Source organism: Hemicordylus capensis, chromosome 7, assembly GCF_027244095.1.
Source record: "Hemicordylus capensis ecotype Gifberg chromosome 7, rHemCap1.1.pri, whole genome shotgun sequence".
In the NCBI taxonomy this organism is placed as follows: domain Eukaryota; kingdom Metazoa; phylum Chordata; class Lepidosauria; order Squamata; family Cordylidae; genus Hemicordylus; species Hemicordylus capensis.
Window position 1 is genome coordinate 7,006,312 of NC_069663.1, and position 14,524 is coordinate 7,020,835.

General features: G+C 45.4%; 1 long non-coding RNA gene across 1 annotated transcript; it reads left to right on the forward strand.

Moving 5' to 3' along the window:
* Positions 1-1,961: 1,961 nt before the first annotated feature.
* Positions 1,962-3,984, forward strand: LOC128333143 (uncharacterized). The gene is made up of 2 exons (XR_008310864.1): positions 1,962-2,314; positions 2,404-3,984. It is a non-coding gene; the product is annotated as an uncharacterized LOC128333143 (long non-coding RNA).
* Positions 3,985-14,524: the final 10,540 nt, after the last annotated feature.

The window sequence follows — 14,524 nt, forward strand, 5'->3', positions numbered from 1 at the left end:
GTCTCCTCTCAAAATTTTGCTCCCAAGAGTCCATTGAGATTAACTATGGAAAAACCAAAGTTCAAGTCTTTGCTAAACGACCTAGGCAATATTGTTGGTCCATCAATGGCCACAGGATTGCACAGGTCAACTCCTTCAAATATCTAGGAGTGGTTTTTCAGTCATCAGGTTCACGCAATGCCCACCTCAAATCCACATTGCTGACGGCACAGTCAACCACGAACCTTATTACCTCTTTTCATTTCTCGAGGGGGGCTTCTTACATCCCCGCTGCAGTTAAACTGTTTGTATCTAAAGTCCACTCCCAAGTGCTGTACGGAGCCCAAATAGGACCTGTCAGCAACTTTATGGCTTTAGAAACCCTGCAGTCTAAATTTTTGAGATCTATATTGTTAGCCCCCCGATGCGTGCCCAATGCTGTGCTTAGACGAGAGGTGGGTATGATTAGATTGGAAACTTGCTATTGGAGGACTATCATATTATTTTGGTTAAAATTTGTCTTCTCTTGCGTAGGACTGGCCCCCCTTATTAAGACTGATTGTTTCCGATTTAAGTGGCAGACCCAAATTGCTGACAAATTGGCTCACTATGGTTTCTCTCAGGATGAGATTATAAAATTGGGATACGATCCTGCCAGGATTGAGATTAAACAACGTATCATGGACATGGAACTGCAGGAAGAAGTCGCTTCTCTGCCTAAGAATATCTTTCTAGGGGATCAAATCTTCAACACTAAACCAGCTAGCTATCTAAGTCTAGTTACCATCCCCAAATTTAGACGTGCTCTGACGCTCGCCCGTCTTAATGCGCTTCCATCTGCTGTCATGGAGGGAAGATTGAAAGGTACCCCTTTTTCTGCTCGACTTTGCCCTGGCGGGTCTGGTCAAGTGGAGACAATTGCGCATGCCATACTTTATTGTAACTTTTATAGGGACACCCGCTTAAGATTAGTGTCCCCTTTGTTGCGACATTTTCCCGGGCACTTGGATGACTTCTATTTGAAGTACTTATTGTCCAGTTCTGATGACAACCTAATCATCAAAATGGCAAGGTATTGTCATATCATTTGCACCATCCGCTCAGGTTTTTAACAATGTTCTGTTCTTTTCTTTTCTTCCCCTGAGATTCCTGTTTCATGATTGCAATGGAGGCTGCCCTGTTTAATAAGGTTTTCAGTCAGACCTATTTGGAGTTCACCATAACTGTTCTAATTTTAACTTGGTACTATTGTGTTACAATCCGTTTTATTATGCCGAGTCTCTTTTCTTATATGTAAGCATGTAAGTATGTATGTTTTAGCTATGCACTGGTCCATGACCGTAATAAAGGACTGAACTGAACTCATCCTTATTGGCTCTGCTAGGGCTACCATCACCCTGTGACTGGCCAAAGTCAGTCTACCAAAGTCAGTCTACCAGTCTAGTCCAAAGTCAGTCTACCATCACCCTGTGACTGGCCAAAGATAGTGACTGGCCAAAGTTCAGCCACTCCTCAGCAGAAATGTCCCATCTTCTCCTGGAACAGGCTTGCTGGAAACCCTCCTTGCCACATCCCCTGCTACTGTGGGCAGCCTCGGATCTGTCTCGTCCTCTCGACTTGCAGTTTCCTTCTGGCTGCAAGAACTGAAGACTCTTTGCAAGCCAGGGCAAGGAAGTCGCCCGCACATCTGCTTCTCTCTGCCTCGTGCATAAACCAGGTCTGCTAAGAAATAAGGCCAGTAGTATTATATACAGACCTGGGAGGAGCCTAAGTAAGGGCAAGTGAAGCCACAGACTAAGTAAGGGCAAGAAATATGGGCAGAGTGAAGTCAGAGCCTAGTAAGGGCAAGACGTCATCAAGCCCCGCCCATTGAAGGGCAAGATGTCATCAAGCCCCTCCCACTGATGGGCATGACATCACCACAGTAGGGAGGAGTTGTAAACCCTCCAGAGAACATGCCCAGGCATGCCCAGAGCCTCCTGTACCATGAGCCCTACCCACCTGACATGTGAGGACCAATAGGAAGGAGTTCCCAGCCAGTCGTTCAAGGCTTATAGTGTTGCTGCTGCATGGAGTATCCTACAAGGCTTGTAGCATAGCCCCCTTTGCATAACGGTAACAATTGTACTGTTTGCTTGTGGGTTTGATGATGGGATCTCCTCAGAGCCCTAATTTGGCAGCAAATCAGCCAGATTCGACACCTAAGCCAAGAAAACGCTCTATTAGCACCAGTGCAGATGATGAAGGACCTCCTGTGAAAACCTATGCTGAAGAACAAGCTGAGACAAGGGAAATATGGCAAGAGATCCTGGCAACCATGGCAGCTGAGCCACAGGTAAATATATTTTACAGGCTAGGTTTTGAGGTTGTGTGTGTGTGTGCAAAAGGACATTAAACTCATAGTCTTTTCTTTTCTCCCTTTAGAATTCAGCACTTGTGCAAACTTGGAAACGCTCTCGCATAGCAATGCAGAAATTCTTGGGCCTGGATATCAATGAAGAGCCCTATAGTACCTGGGCGGAGCCTAAGTGAGGGCAAAGTGAAGCCATAGCCTAGTAAGGGCAAGGAACGATGGGCAAGGGAAAGCCAGAGCCTAGTAAGGGCAAGTTGAAGCCCTGCCCTTCGAAGGGCATGATGACATCACAGCAGGAAGGAGCCGAAAGCTTCTAACTAAGGGCAGGTTGAAGCCACCGCCTCCTAAGGGTATAGTGAGACCCTGTGGAGAGCGTCCACACAACATGGCCAGGCAGACCCCCATGTCCAGGCATGTCCAGACATGCCCAGAGCAGATGCACAACAAACACCCATGTTTGGACATCAGCCCCCCACCCCCCCCCGAACAGGTCTGTGTATGTTCAGACATGCACAGAGCAAGGGTTAGGCCAGGCCTGCACAACATAAGGCCCGGGGACCAGATCAGGCCCTCAGGGACTTTTTTGTGGGTCCACTGATTGTCACAACTTGCAGCAACAGCACCCCAAGGCCACTCTTTGGGTTAGTTCCCTCCTCTTCTTCATCTTTTCATCCTCTGCCCTCTCTGAAACTGCCTGACAGCACCATCCTGTGCATGTTTACTTGGAAATATTTACTTAGTTGACTCCTAAGTAAGCACGACTAGGATTGCAACATGAAATCGACAGCAATTTAGAAAGAGGAGAGGATTTTGCATTTGTTTGGGGCTGGCATTTTTTAAGGGAGATCTCACTAGATGCCCCAGTGACTGAGCAAGGACAGGCTCTATTTTCTGGCCATGATTCTTAGTTAAAATTGTGGGTCCCTTGCCAAAGGGGGGAAAGATCCACAACTATCTAATAATTGCTTGCATTAATATTTTTAAGAATTAATTTTAATTCAATAATGTGCTGAAAATTGACCTTGACCACTGAACACCATTGTGGTTGGTTCCAGCCCATCAAAACATTTGAATGGTGTACCCCCCGGGTTAGCCCCAGAGCAGGGTTGTTATTTTTGTAGAGAGAAAATAAAATGCTCTTCAGATTAACTCAATAGGGTATATTCTAGATTTTAAGAACTCATACACATTAACTTTGTACTATGGATTCTGCAGTTGAAAGTTTTCCCACTTTAAAAAGAAAAGTTGCCCTGCAATTAATGCTGGATCATCTTTTCTTTGTCTCTGTGATGAGGCTAGCCTGGAGTTTTATCCTGAGAGGCCCCTGAAACATCAGCCCTATCCATCCTCAGCACTGTACCTCCAGTGACTGTTGCTGGTGTATATCTTATGTTTCTTTTTAGATTGTGATCCCTTTGGGGACAGGGATCCATCTCATTTATTTATTATTTCTCTGTGTAAACCTCCCTGTGCCATTTTTGGAAGGGTGGTATAGAAATTGAATAAATAAATAACTAAAAATGCTTTTTGTGTGTGATGTATAAGTAGGACAATTTCATACATTCTGATAAGTACAGCTTCTTAAAAACATTAAAATCATGATCTCTTTCGTTATGCAGTGACAATGCCTTGCTGTCTAAGAAACAAGGCTTTTTTTTTTTTTTTTAAATAACCAGTTCTCCAAAAAAGTGGTAGGACTGGGCCCTTCAAATGGTGTGGTCTAACCGTTAAGTGTTCATCAGATCAATGACCACTAGAGGCTTTTGATGTGTGTGTGTGTGTGTGTGCATGCACAGGTAGGCTGACAGATGCAATTTCTATTTATCTGACGCTTGGTGGGGGGGTGGGAGTTTGTATTTTGTGTATTCACTAGGAAATGAGAGTTTTGGTTCTTTAGAAATCAACTAACACACACTAATTAAATGCATCAAAATTACTGACCAAGACTAAGTCCTATTGAGGACAGAGAAAGCAAGCAAGCAAGCAAGAATGAAAGATTAAGAGCAGTGACAAGGACTAGTTGTGAAACTGTGTCAAAGGAGAAGGGAAAAACTGTGTCTGAGGCCAAGGAAATCTAGATGGTTAAAAAGTGACAAGAACACAGGGTGGGGGTGGGGAGAACCGAGTTAGCGATGGGCCAGGTTGAGGAAGGAGAGGCAGAATAATTGTCCTTATTCCAGTTAATGCCTAATCCAGGCTAATTCATATCAGAGTTAGAGATGTACGAAGAAGTGGGGGGAAGGGAGGGGGGAGAGATTTGTTAAAAACGGAAGCAAAGAAACAGTGACAAGGACTAGGCGCAAAACTGTGTCAGAGATGGAAAGGGGAGAGAGATCCTAGTTAGGGGACAGGTCTAGGCTTTGTAGATGTGAAGTAGAATCAAAGAAAGTTTGAGATACCACAGTCTACAGAACTGTGGTTTTTAAAGATATGCTTGCGCTACAAAGACACCTGTAAGAGTGTCTAGCACTAAGAGATAATGTACATTGCATTAATAGTTCACTGAGAACTTCCAATTAAATAGAGGCAGTCATCAGATCAAGCCGGGGTCTGTATTGCCCTAGTCACTAACATTCTAACTAAGAATCACTGGAAAACAAACAGACTAGCTAATACCTCCCAAGAGATATTATAAGAAATTAAATTATTTCTTATAAAAGTCCATTTTCTCTTCTAGAAAACAAATCCTTTTTTAAAAAAGAAATTAAATTTGTTGACAAAACAATTACATATCAGACCATTTCTTTGTGTGTGTCTGTGTCTGTGTCTGTGTGTGTAAAAATGAAAATTGTGTGGGCGTACTGAAGTGAATTGATTGCTGCTTCCTGCTTGTATGTATAAAGACATATCTGTGTGCATTCATCTTACACGAAGGAGCTACATACAAGATTCATGCTTGGACATGTAGGATATTTACGGAAGCAAAGAAACAGTGACAAGGACTAGTTGTGAAACTGTGTCAGAGGAGAAGGGACATTGACAAGGATTGAGTGAAAAACAGTGTTTGAGGCCAAGGAAATCTAGATGGTTAAAAAGTGACAAGAACACAGGGTGGGGGTGGGGAGAGCCTAGTTAGCTATGGGCCAGGTTGAGGTTAGTAAGAGGAAGCAGTGTCAGTATAATTGTCCTTATTCAAGTTAATGCCTAATCCAGGCTAATTCATATTAGAGATGTAGGAAGAAGGGGGGGGAGGGAGGGGGAGAGATTTGTTAAAAACGGAAGCAAAGAAACAGTGACAAGGACTAGGTGCAAAACTGTGTCAGAGATGGAAAGGTCTGTATTGCCCTAGTCACTAACATTCTAACTTAGAATCACTGGAAAACAACCAGACTAGCTAATACCTCCCAAGGGAAATTATAAGAAATTAAATTATTTCTTATAAAAGTCCATTTTCTCTTCTAGAAAACAAATCCTTTTTTAAAAAAAGAAATTAAATTTGTTGACAAAACAATTACATATCAGACCATTTCTCTCTGTGTATGTGTGTGTGTGTGTGTGTGTGTGTAAAAATGAAAATTGTGTGGGCGTACTGAAGTGAATTGATTGCTGCTTCCTGCTTGTATGTACAATGACATATCTGTGTGCATTCATCTTACATGATGGAGCTACATACAAGATTCATGCTTGGACATGTAGGATATTTCATCAGGTGTGTAGGCCAGACCTTATGCATGTAGAGCCATTCACTTTCCTTACAAAAGAACAGTGAACAACTAAATAGCAATATGATGTGTGTGTACGTGTGTGTTAAATACATCTTGTATGTTGTATATAACATAATGTATGCTGACTCTGCTGTACATATCATATGTCTTTAAGATTGTTTGTTTTCTCATCAACAGTACAGAATTATCCAATCTAAACACTTTAGAATCAATTCTGGTTTTTTTGGCTCTGTACTATATTTTATGTGTTTTCCAAAGCAGCCAATCATTGTCTGCTCTAGATCCACACAAAAACAAGTGCCTGCTTTTTGAAGTATGAAAGGTCTTTTCCTCTAAAAGATGAATATGGATAACTATAAGATAGCTCACAGGCAGCCAGGGAGCTCCCAGCCTGATGTTCCTAAGCTCAGGAGAGGGTTTACAAAGCGTACTAGTACTCCAGAGAGTCGGTGCTGTGTAGTGCCTAGAGTGTCAGACTAGGAAGGGCATTTGCTCTTCTTGGCTTAACCTACCTCACAGGGTTGTTGTGCAGATACAATGAGGGAACATGACCTTGAGTTCCTTGGAAGAAGGGGCAGGCTATAAATCTCATACATACATACATATGGTAGCATGTTCATAGTTTGCCAGGGAGGATACTTGTTTGAATTTAGACCCTTAATATAATGCCATGCATGCAGATGTGTCAAAATTAACTCAGTGAAAAAGATTAACAGGGTGTTTCAAAAAACTAGTCAGTTTACAAACGTCTGATTCTTCAGAGCTGCCTGACAGTTTGGTACCAACTTGTCTGTAAGCAATAGTTTTTGCTTCTGCAGATGAGTCTGTCTGAGACAGCTCTGTAGGATCAACATCTGACTCTGACTGTGTATCATCAGAGCATGGCTTCCTACCGCCTCCCCACAGAGTGGCACATATCTCATTGCTATAGGCATACAGGAAATCAGTTTTAATATCATTCACAAAGGCCAGCATTCCAGATAGCTCAGGATCAGCTTCCAGCAACACCAGCAAGTTCGAAAAACAAGAGTTAGAAAACTCCACCTCACAGGCAGCCCACCTCACAGGGTTGTTGTAGTAAGTCTAACTTGACACAAATAACTAAAACTTAAAAGGATAATATTATTTGTGTATTCCCTGCCCCCCCCCCCACTTCCCTGTAGCCTGTGATAATTTAAATTGGGTCCCTCCTGTCGTCTTTAATGGGGTTACTTCACCATGCTAGCTTTCCTCAACCATGTGTCCTTTGATCCTTATCTTTTCCTATGTGAAAAGGCTTTTCTCACGAGAGGCATTATTAATTCATGTGTGGTTTTTTAAAAATAATAATATTATCCTTTTAAGTTTTAGTTATTTGTGTCAAGTTAGACTTACTACAACAACCCTGTGAGGTGGGCTGCCTGTGAGGTGGAGTTTTCTAACTCTAGTTTTTCTTGTTTTTAGAACGTGCTTTAAAAATGAACTCAGGTATAGCCATTCACACAAACACATGTACGAGTGTACAGACATCTATCTGTACACTCATGCAGCATAATGTCCAAATTGGGCTGTTTGTCCCTATTCCTTTTCTCTCTCTTGTATAATGGTGTGTGTATATAAAAAGTATGATAAAAAATATCAGGGAATACACAAAACTATTTAGGCAATTAAAAATACTGTAGGAGAGATCAGAGCCTCTCGGGTCCGATAAGAAAAATGACCATGTACTTACCGCTTGTGGTCTTCACAGAGACAAAGAGGGAAAATTCTGGTGTACCTCAAGACATTAAGCCTTGGTGGGGTTGGGCAGGGCCCGCTTTCTGGTTGTTATCATGCTGAAACACTGAAAGACACACCCCAGCCACAAAGTGACCACTCATCTTTTAGAGGAAAAGACCTTTCATACTTCAAAAAGCAGGCACTTGTTTTTGTGTGGATCTAGAGCAGACAATGATTGGCTGCTTTGGAAAACACATAAAATATAGCACAGAGCCAAAAAAAAACAGAACCAAGACGACAAGGATTGTAGAATAGAACAATATCGGACCTCCGAAAAGTATACAGTGTACTGTGCTTGATTGGCCAGCAAACTCGCCTGACCTGACCCCATAGAGAATCTATGGGGCATTGCCAAGAGAAGGATGAGAGACATGAGACCAAACAATGCAGAATTGCTGAAGGCCGCTAATGAAGCATCCTGGTCTTCCATAACACCTCATCAGTGCCACAGGCTGATAGCATCCATGCCACGCCGCATTGAGGCAGTAATTGCTGCAAAAGGGGCCCAAACCAAGTACTGAATACATATGCATGCTTATACTTTTCAGAGGTCCGATATTGTTCTATTCTACAATCCTTGTCTTCTTGGTTCCATGTAATATTCTAATTTTCTGGGATTGTGGATTTGGGGTTTTCATGAGCTGTACGCCATGATCATCACAATTATAACAAATTAAGGCTTGACTTATCTCGCTTTGCATGTAATGCATCTGTCTCATATATCAGTTTCACCTTTTAATTTGCATTACTGAAATTAATGGACTTTTGCACGATATTCTAATTTTCCGAGTTTCACCTGGATACAATGTCCTAACTCTATATCGCAGCAATTAAATTCACAACAAGGCACTGGAAATGTGAACGGCACCCTGCTGTCCATGGAGGGATAGCAAGAGTGGCTATCTGGCTGGCTGGCTAGTTGTCTGGCTAGTTGTCTGGCAGCTGGATTTTTAATTTTAAGCCTCCTAGCCGCAGTGGAAGAGAAGTTACTTAGGGGCCCAACAAATACTGCAAAAGAGGGGAATATTAAATGCAATTTGCTTGTATTTCAAGACGGACTGCAACTTCGGGCTTGTGTTTGGTTCATCTCCTCAAAAGACAGCTCTGCATACAGTGCATCACAATGGTCTCCTCAGTGTGGATAGCAGTGGTCAGGTTCGTTGCTGGCCCTGTTCCTAGTCTACACAGTCTAAGCAATCGGGTTGGGTGTTGTTGTTGTTTTGCTATTCTGCTTTGGTTTTTCCTGCTGTTACATAAGAACACAGGAAGCCGCCTCCTACCGAGTCAGACCTTTGGTCCACCTAGTTTACTATTGTTTACACTGATTGGCAGCAGCTCTCCAAGGTTTCAGGTAGGAGTCTCCCCCAGATCTACCCCGAGAGATGCTGCCAAGGATTAAACCTAGGATCTCCAGCGCGCCAAGCGGATGCCCTGCCACTGAGCTCAATCCCCATCCTCCTAGGATTTCTTACAGCTGACAGTGCCCATATCAGGGGTGTAGCTATGATGGATGGTTCAAAGGACCCAGCCCCCCCCAGCTCCTGAAGGCCCCCCAGCTCCACCCCTCCCTCTTTTCTTCATTCTTCCCCTCATTCCAAGGCACCGTCAGAGAGAGGGCCAACCACGGGCCCACCTTCCTTAGCTACGCCCCAGGCTCACATGTCGTCACCCATCCAAAAGCCAACCAAGATGGACCCTGCTTAGCAAAGGGGGTGACTCACGCCTGTGACATGAAATGTGTCCCGGGTTCCAAACAGCTGACCTTCAAACAAACTTTAGGAAGACAATACAGCCTGTCGGTGAGTTAGGGACTTCCTGTAGTTACCGTACTTGTCATAACAGAACAAGCAACGCCGTGGAAGGGAAGGAGAGACAACATGTAATTCCCCCTTCCGCCAGTTCCCTTTCTCTAGGCCAACTTCTGCCTTCCCACCACCCTGAAAGAAGCTAAGGCTCAACAATAGATCGGGAGCAGCTCGTCCTAATGAGTCAGGGGGACACCCAAGGAGGCGGCTCAGGTTTCTCCTCTCTCTCCCACCCTGCCTGCTGCCTGTAGGCTGGACATCCATCAGGTAGAGTGGTGTGGTTAGGAAATGCTTGGAAATGCTGGAACACAACGTGGACACCAGCAGCAGCCGTCAGGAGGGGTGCCGTGCTGGGGTTGGATAGGGCCAGTTGCTCTGTCCAGGAGAGACGCCGGACCCATCCGTTGGGGCCAGCATCTTTAAGAAACTGCGAGGCGCGCCTGCTCAGAGGAGATCATCGCAAGCCCGTGACGTTTAGGCTTGCAACGATCTCTAAACTGCACGGGCGCGTCTGGCAGTTTCTTAAAGATGCTGGCCCCAACAGATGGGTCCAGCATCTCTCTTGGCTGCCGCCGGAGGAGGGGGGAGGGAGGACTGCTCCACTCCCCCCCCAGCCACAAGTATTTTTTTAAGCAGAGCTTTGGAGGGGCGGCCCCCCCAATGAGATTGGGGGGCCTCATACAGGGCGGGGGGAGGGGTGTCTCATGGCTGGGTGGTCCAGGCACCTGAATTACTTTGGTGCACCCCTGAGAGGGGCTGCTGAGCTCTTGGAGGCATAAAAAGGAGGGAGGTGCACCAGAGGGCCGGCAGACCGCCTCTAGGCGGCCACCAAAGCTGGCCACCAAAGGGGGCCAGCTTTTGGTGCCGGGCCTTCGGGGTGGGGCTGAGGTCTAGGAGAAGGTAATATTAGGGTGGGGCTGGAGGTCTGGGCTAGAGTTTGCAGGAGGCTTTACACACAGGGTTTCTGCCCCGAATCTCCTTCAGTAGAGAGCGTGTGCATACACTCACTGGAGCAGGACCTTGCTCCTCTGCAATGCCAGGTCAGTTCAGAAGAAGACCGAAATCATCCACGACTTGATCATGGGTGAGGCAGGGAGCTGACCCGGCTTGTATAAGTCTATAACTGAGACTTGGCTGCGGGAGGAAAGGGGTCCAGTTGGGCCCAGCTTCTCCAATCAGATTACTCTGATGGGGAGCAGGTTAGGGGAAGTGGGTGGGGTGGGGTAGGGTGGGGTGGCTGTGGTCCCTAAGAATACCATCTCCCTTACCAGAGCCTCTGTGAGACAGATGACTTATACCAAGTGTATATTTTTGAGGCTGGGAACTAGGGATAGACTGTTGGTGTACCGTCCACCCCGCTGCCCAACGGACTCCCTAACTGAGCTGATGGAACCAGTCACAGAGTTGGTGTTGGAGTCTCCCAGACTTTTGATGTTAGGCGACATCAGTATCCACTTTGGGGCTGGCTTGTCTGGTGCAGCTTGGGAGTTCATAGAGGCCATGAAATCGATGGGCCTATCCCAATTAATTTCAGGACCAACTCATGGTGCTGGAAACACACTCAATTGGGTCTTCTGTTGGGCTCCATCGTCAGGAGATCCTGTGGTTTCCCCATTGTTATGGACGGACCACTGCCTGCTTCACAGCCACAACCCACCCCTGCAGGGGTGGTGGACCTATTAGGATGGCCCACCCGAGAAGGCTGCTGGATCCAGTAGGATTCCAAAAAAGCCTTGGAGGGTTTTAATGTTGGTGCTGCCAGTGAGTCTGTCGAGGCCCTGGTGGGAACCTGGAATATGGAACTCACCAGGGCAAGAGACACGATTGCTCCTAAGCGTCCCTTCCAACCTGCTTCAAAAATGGCCCCTTGGTATACAGAGGAGTTGCGGGGGCTGAAGCATCAGAGTAGGTGTGACTGGAACACACACAAGTGGAGGGAAACCTGGCTCAAATTTGACAGGACACAGCACTGGATCCATTTGAAGGTTTATGTGATAGCGGTGCATGCGGCAAAAAACCAATTTTGGTCTGCATGAATTGTGCATGCAGATTTGCGTTCAGCAGAGCTATCCCAGGTTGTGAGGAGTTTAATTTCTGCTCTTTCTGTTTGGAATCAGTCCCCGGACAATTTGTTCTGCTGTAAAGCTTTTAATGGGTTCTTTGCGGATAAAATCTCCTGTATTCTGGGCTGACTTGGACTCCACTATTTCTGCAAGGGTTATGAAGGGGGTGTTCAGCAATCCCTCTTGCAGTATTATGCTGGATCAGTTTCAATCTGTGATTTCTGAGGATGTGGACGAGCTGCTTCGGGCGGTGCGGCCTACCACCTGTTCTCTGGAACCTTGCCCGACTAACAGGAGGAGAGCTAGTTTTGTGGTAGCAAGCATGACTTGTCCCCTTAGCTAAGCAGGGTCCACCCTGGTTGCATATGAATGGGAGACTAGAAGTGTGAGCACTGTAAGATATTCCCCTTAGGAGACGGGGCTGCTCTGGGAAGAGCATCTAGGTTCCAAGTTCCTTCCCTGGCATCTCCAAGATAGGGCTGAGAGATTCATGACTACAACATTGGAGATGCCGCTGCCAGTCTGTGTAGACAGTACTGAGCTGGATGGGACAATGGCCTGACTCAGTATATGGCAGCTTCCTGTGTTCCTACAACTTGGCTGCTTCTATCTAGCAAGGAGATTGTTGGAGGTGGCCTCGTTAATATCATTCATGCATCGCTGAGGGAGTACCCACTGTTTGGAGGAGGGGCAATAGATAGACCACTTCTTAAGAAACCTTCCTTGGATCCCTTAGCGATGGCTAGTTACAGGCCAGTCTCCAATCTCCCATGGTTGGGCAAGGTGACTGAGAGAGTGGTGGCCTACCAACTCCAGACAGTTTTGGAGAAAACGGATTATCTAGACCCATTTCAAACTGGCTTTAGAGCTGGCTATGGAGTTGAGACGGCTCCATTCTGTCACCAATGCTTTTTAATATCGACATGAAACCGCTGGGTGAGATCATCAGATTTGGTGCAGGGTGTTATCAGGATGCTTGTCATCTATTTCTCCTTGTCATCACCACCACCACCACCATCATCAGGAAATGGCATTCATTCCCTAAATGCCTGCCTACAGGCAGTAATGGGCGGAGGTGCTCATTGTAGGCACTCAGAATCTGAAGGATGAGTTAGATCTTCCTGTCCTGGGTGAGGGTTACACTCCCCCAAAAGGAACAGGTATGCAGCTTGGGAGTACCCTTGGACCCAAGCCTCACCCTGGTATCTCAGGTGGAGGCTATGGCCAGGAGTGCCTTCCAACAGCTTTGGTTGATTCACCAGCTGCGTCCATTCCTTGAAGAGAACAATCTCAAAACAGTGGTGCATCAGCTGGTAACCTCCAGGCTTGACTATTGCAATGCGCTCTACGTGGGGCTGCCTTTGTACGCAGTTTGGAAACTTAAGTTAGTTCAAAAACCAGCAGCCAATCTCTCAAAAACCATTGCTTCTCTCCAACCATCCATTTTCTGCTAAACAAGCCTCAAGCTAAACCTGCCTGCCTCGGGACCTAAGAGGGAGGGAGAGAGAAAGAGCATCCGAAGGCTGCCTGTTTGCTTAAGGAATCAAGTGGCCAGCTGGATCTTCGATTTTGACAGCCGATGATGATGGCGAGAGGGAAGCCTTCTTGGATACAATTGGGACAGATGGGACATTCTCCTTTTGTGCTGACCCCCCCCAACGCCCCCCCCATGCTCCCAGCAAACGTGATGGTTGTTGGTCCCTGCATTAAACAGCATTCTGTGCAATGCCCGCTCCATCTGTGAGAGCCCTCTTTGACATTTCTTTCCCTGTCTCCAAGGAAGTAGCTTCGATAGCCTATAGAAGACCAGCTAAAAGACACACACACCCCAACACACACACAGCTCTGGCGCTTGGGGGAGACTATCTGCGTAGATAGATAGATAGATAGATAGATAGATAGATAGATAGATAGATAGATAGATAGATAGATAGAACAAGGCTGCATAATCAACCAGAAACAAATCTGGAACTTCACCATTAGTTCCCTGAGATCATAGTTCTGGCAGTGAACTATATAACTATATAAATTTAGTTATATTTGTAACTATATATAGTTATAGATATAAATACAACTATATAGTAATAGATATAAATATAACTTTGTAAATATTCACCATATTCATATTATTATTTATTTGATTTCTATACCGCCCTTCCAAAATGGCTCAGGGCGGTTAGGGGATGTGATACATATTGGGGATGTGAGTGTGAGTGCACTATATATTGTGAAATGTGTAAACCAACCAACCAACCAACCAACCAATCAGCGAGGGGCCCATTGTAAAACCTCGTCTCTGGGCCCACTCCAACCTTGTTATGCTCCTGCTTTTGCAGTGGCCACTTTGACGGAGCTGCTCCATTCCTTCCCATCCTGCCACCTGCGTTCTCACCAGAGTAGCTGCTTTCACTCCGTAGAAGGGAAAATATTATTATTATTATTATTTCTTGTTTCCACAGTCAGACAGGTGTTATTGACTGGTTTGTTTTATCCAGACATCGAGTCCTTCCCAAGGACCTGGGATGCCAGAATTTTATTGTCAATCGTTATAGATATCGTCGCAGAATATAGGCTGTTCCCAGTAAAGCTGCTTTTTGTAATTGGCTGATGGTGATTTCTGTGGCCCCTATGGTGTTGAGGTGCTCTTCAAGGTCTTTTGGAACTGCACCCAGGGCGCCAATTACCTCTGGGATTATTTGGGTCTTTTTCTGCCACAGCCTTTCAATTTCAGTTTGTAGATCTTTGTATTTTATTATTTTATTTTTTCTATTTCTTTTTCTTCTATTCTGCTATCCCCTGGTATTGCTATGTCGATTATTTTCACTTGTTTTTCTTTCTTCTCGACTACAGTGATATCTGGTGTATTGTGTGGCAGATGTTTGTCTGTTTGTAGTCGGAAGT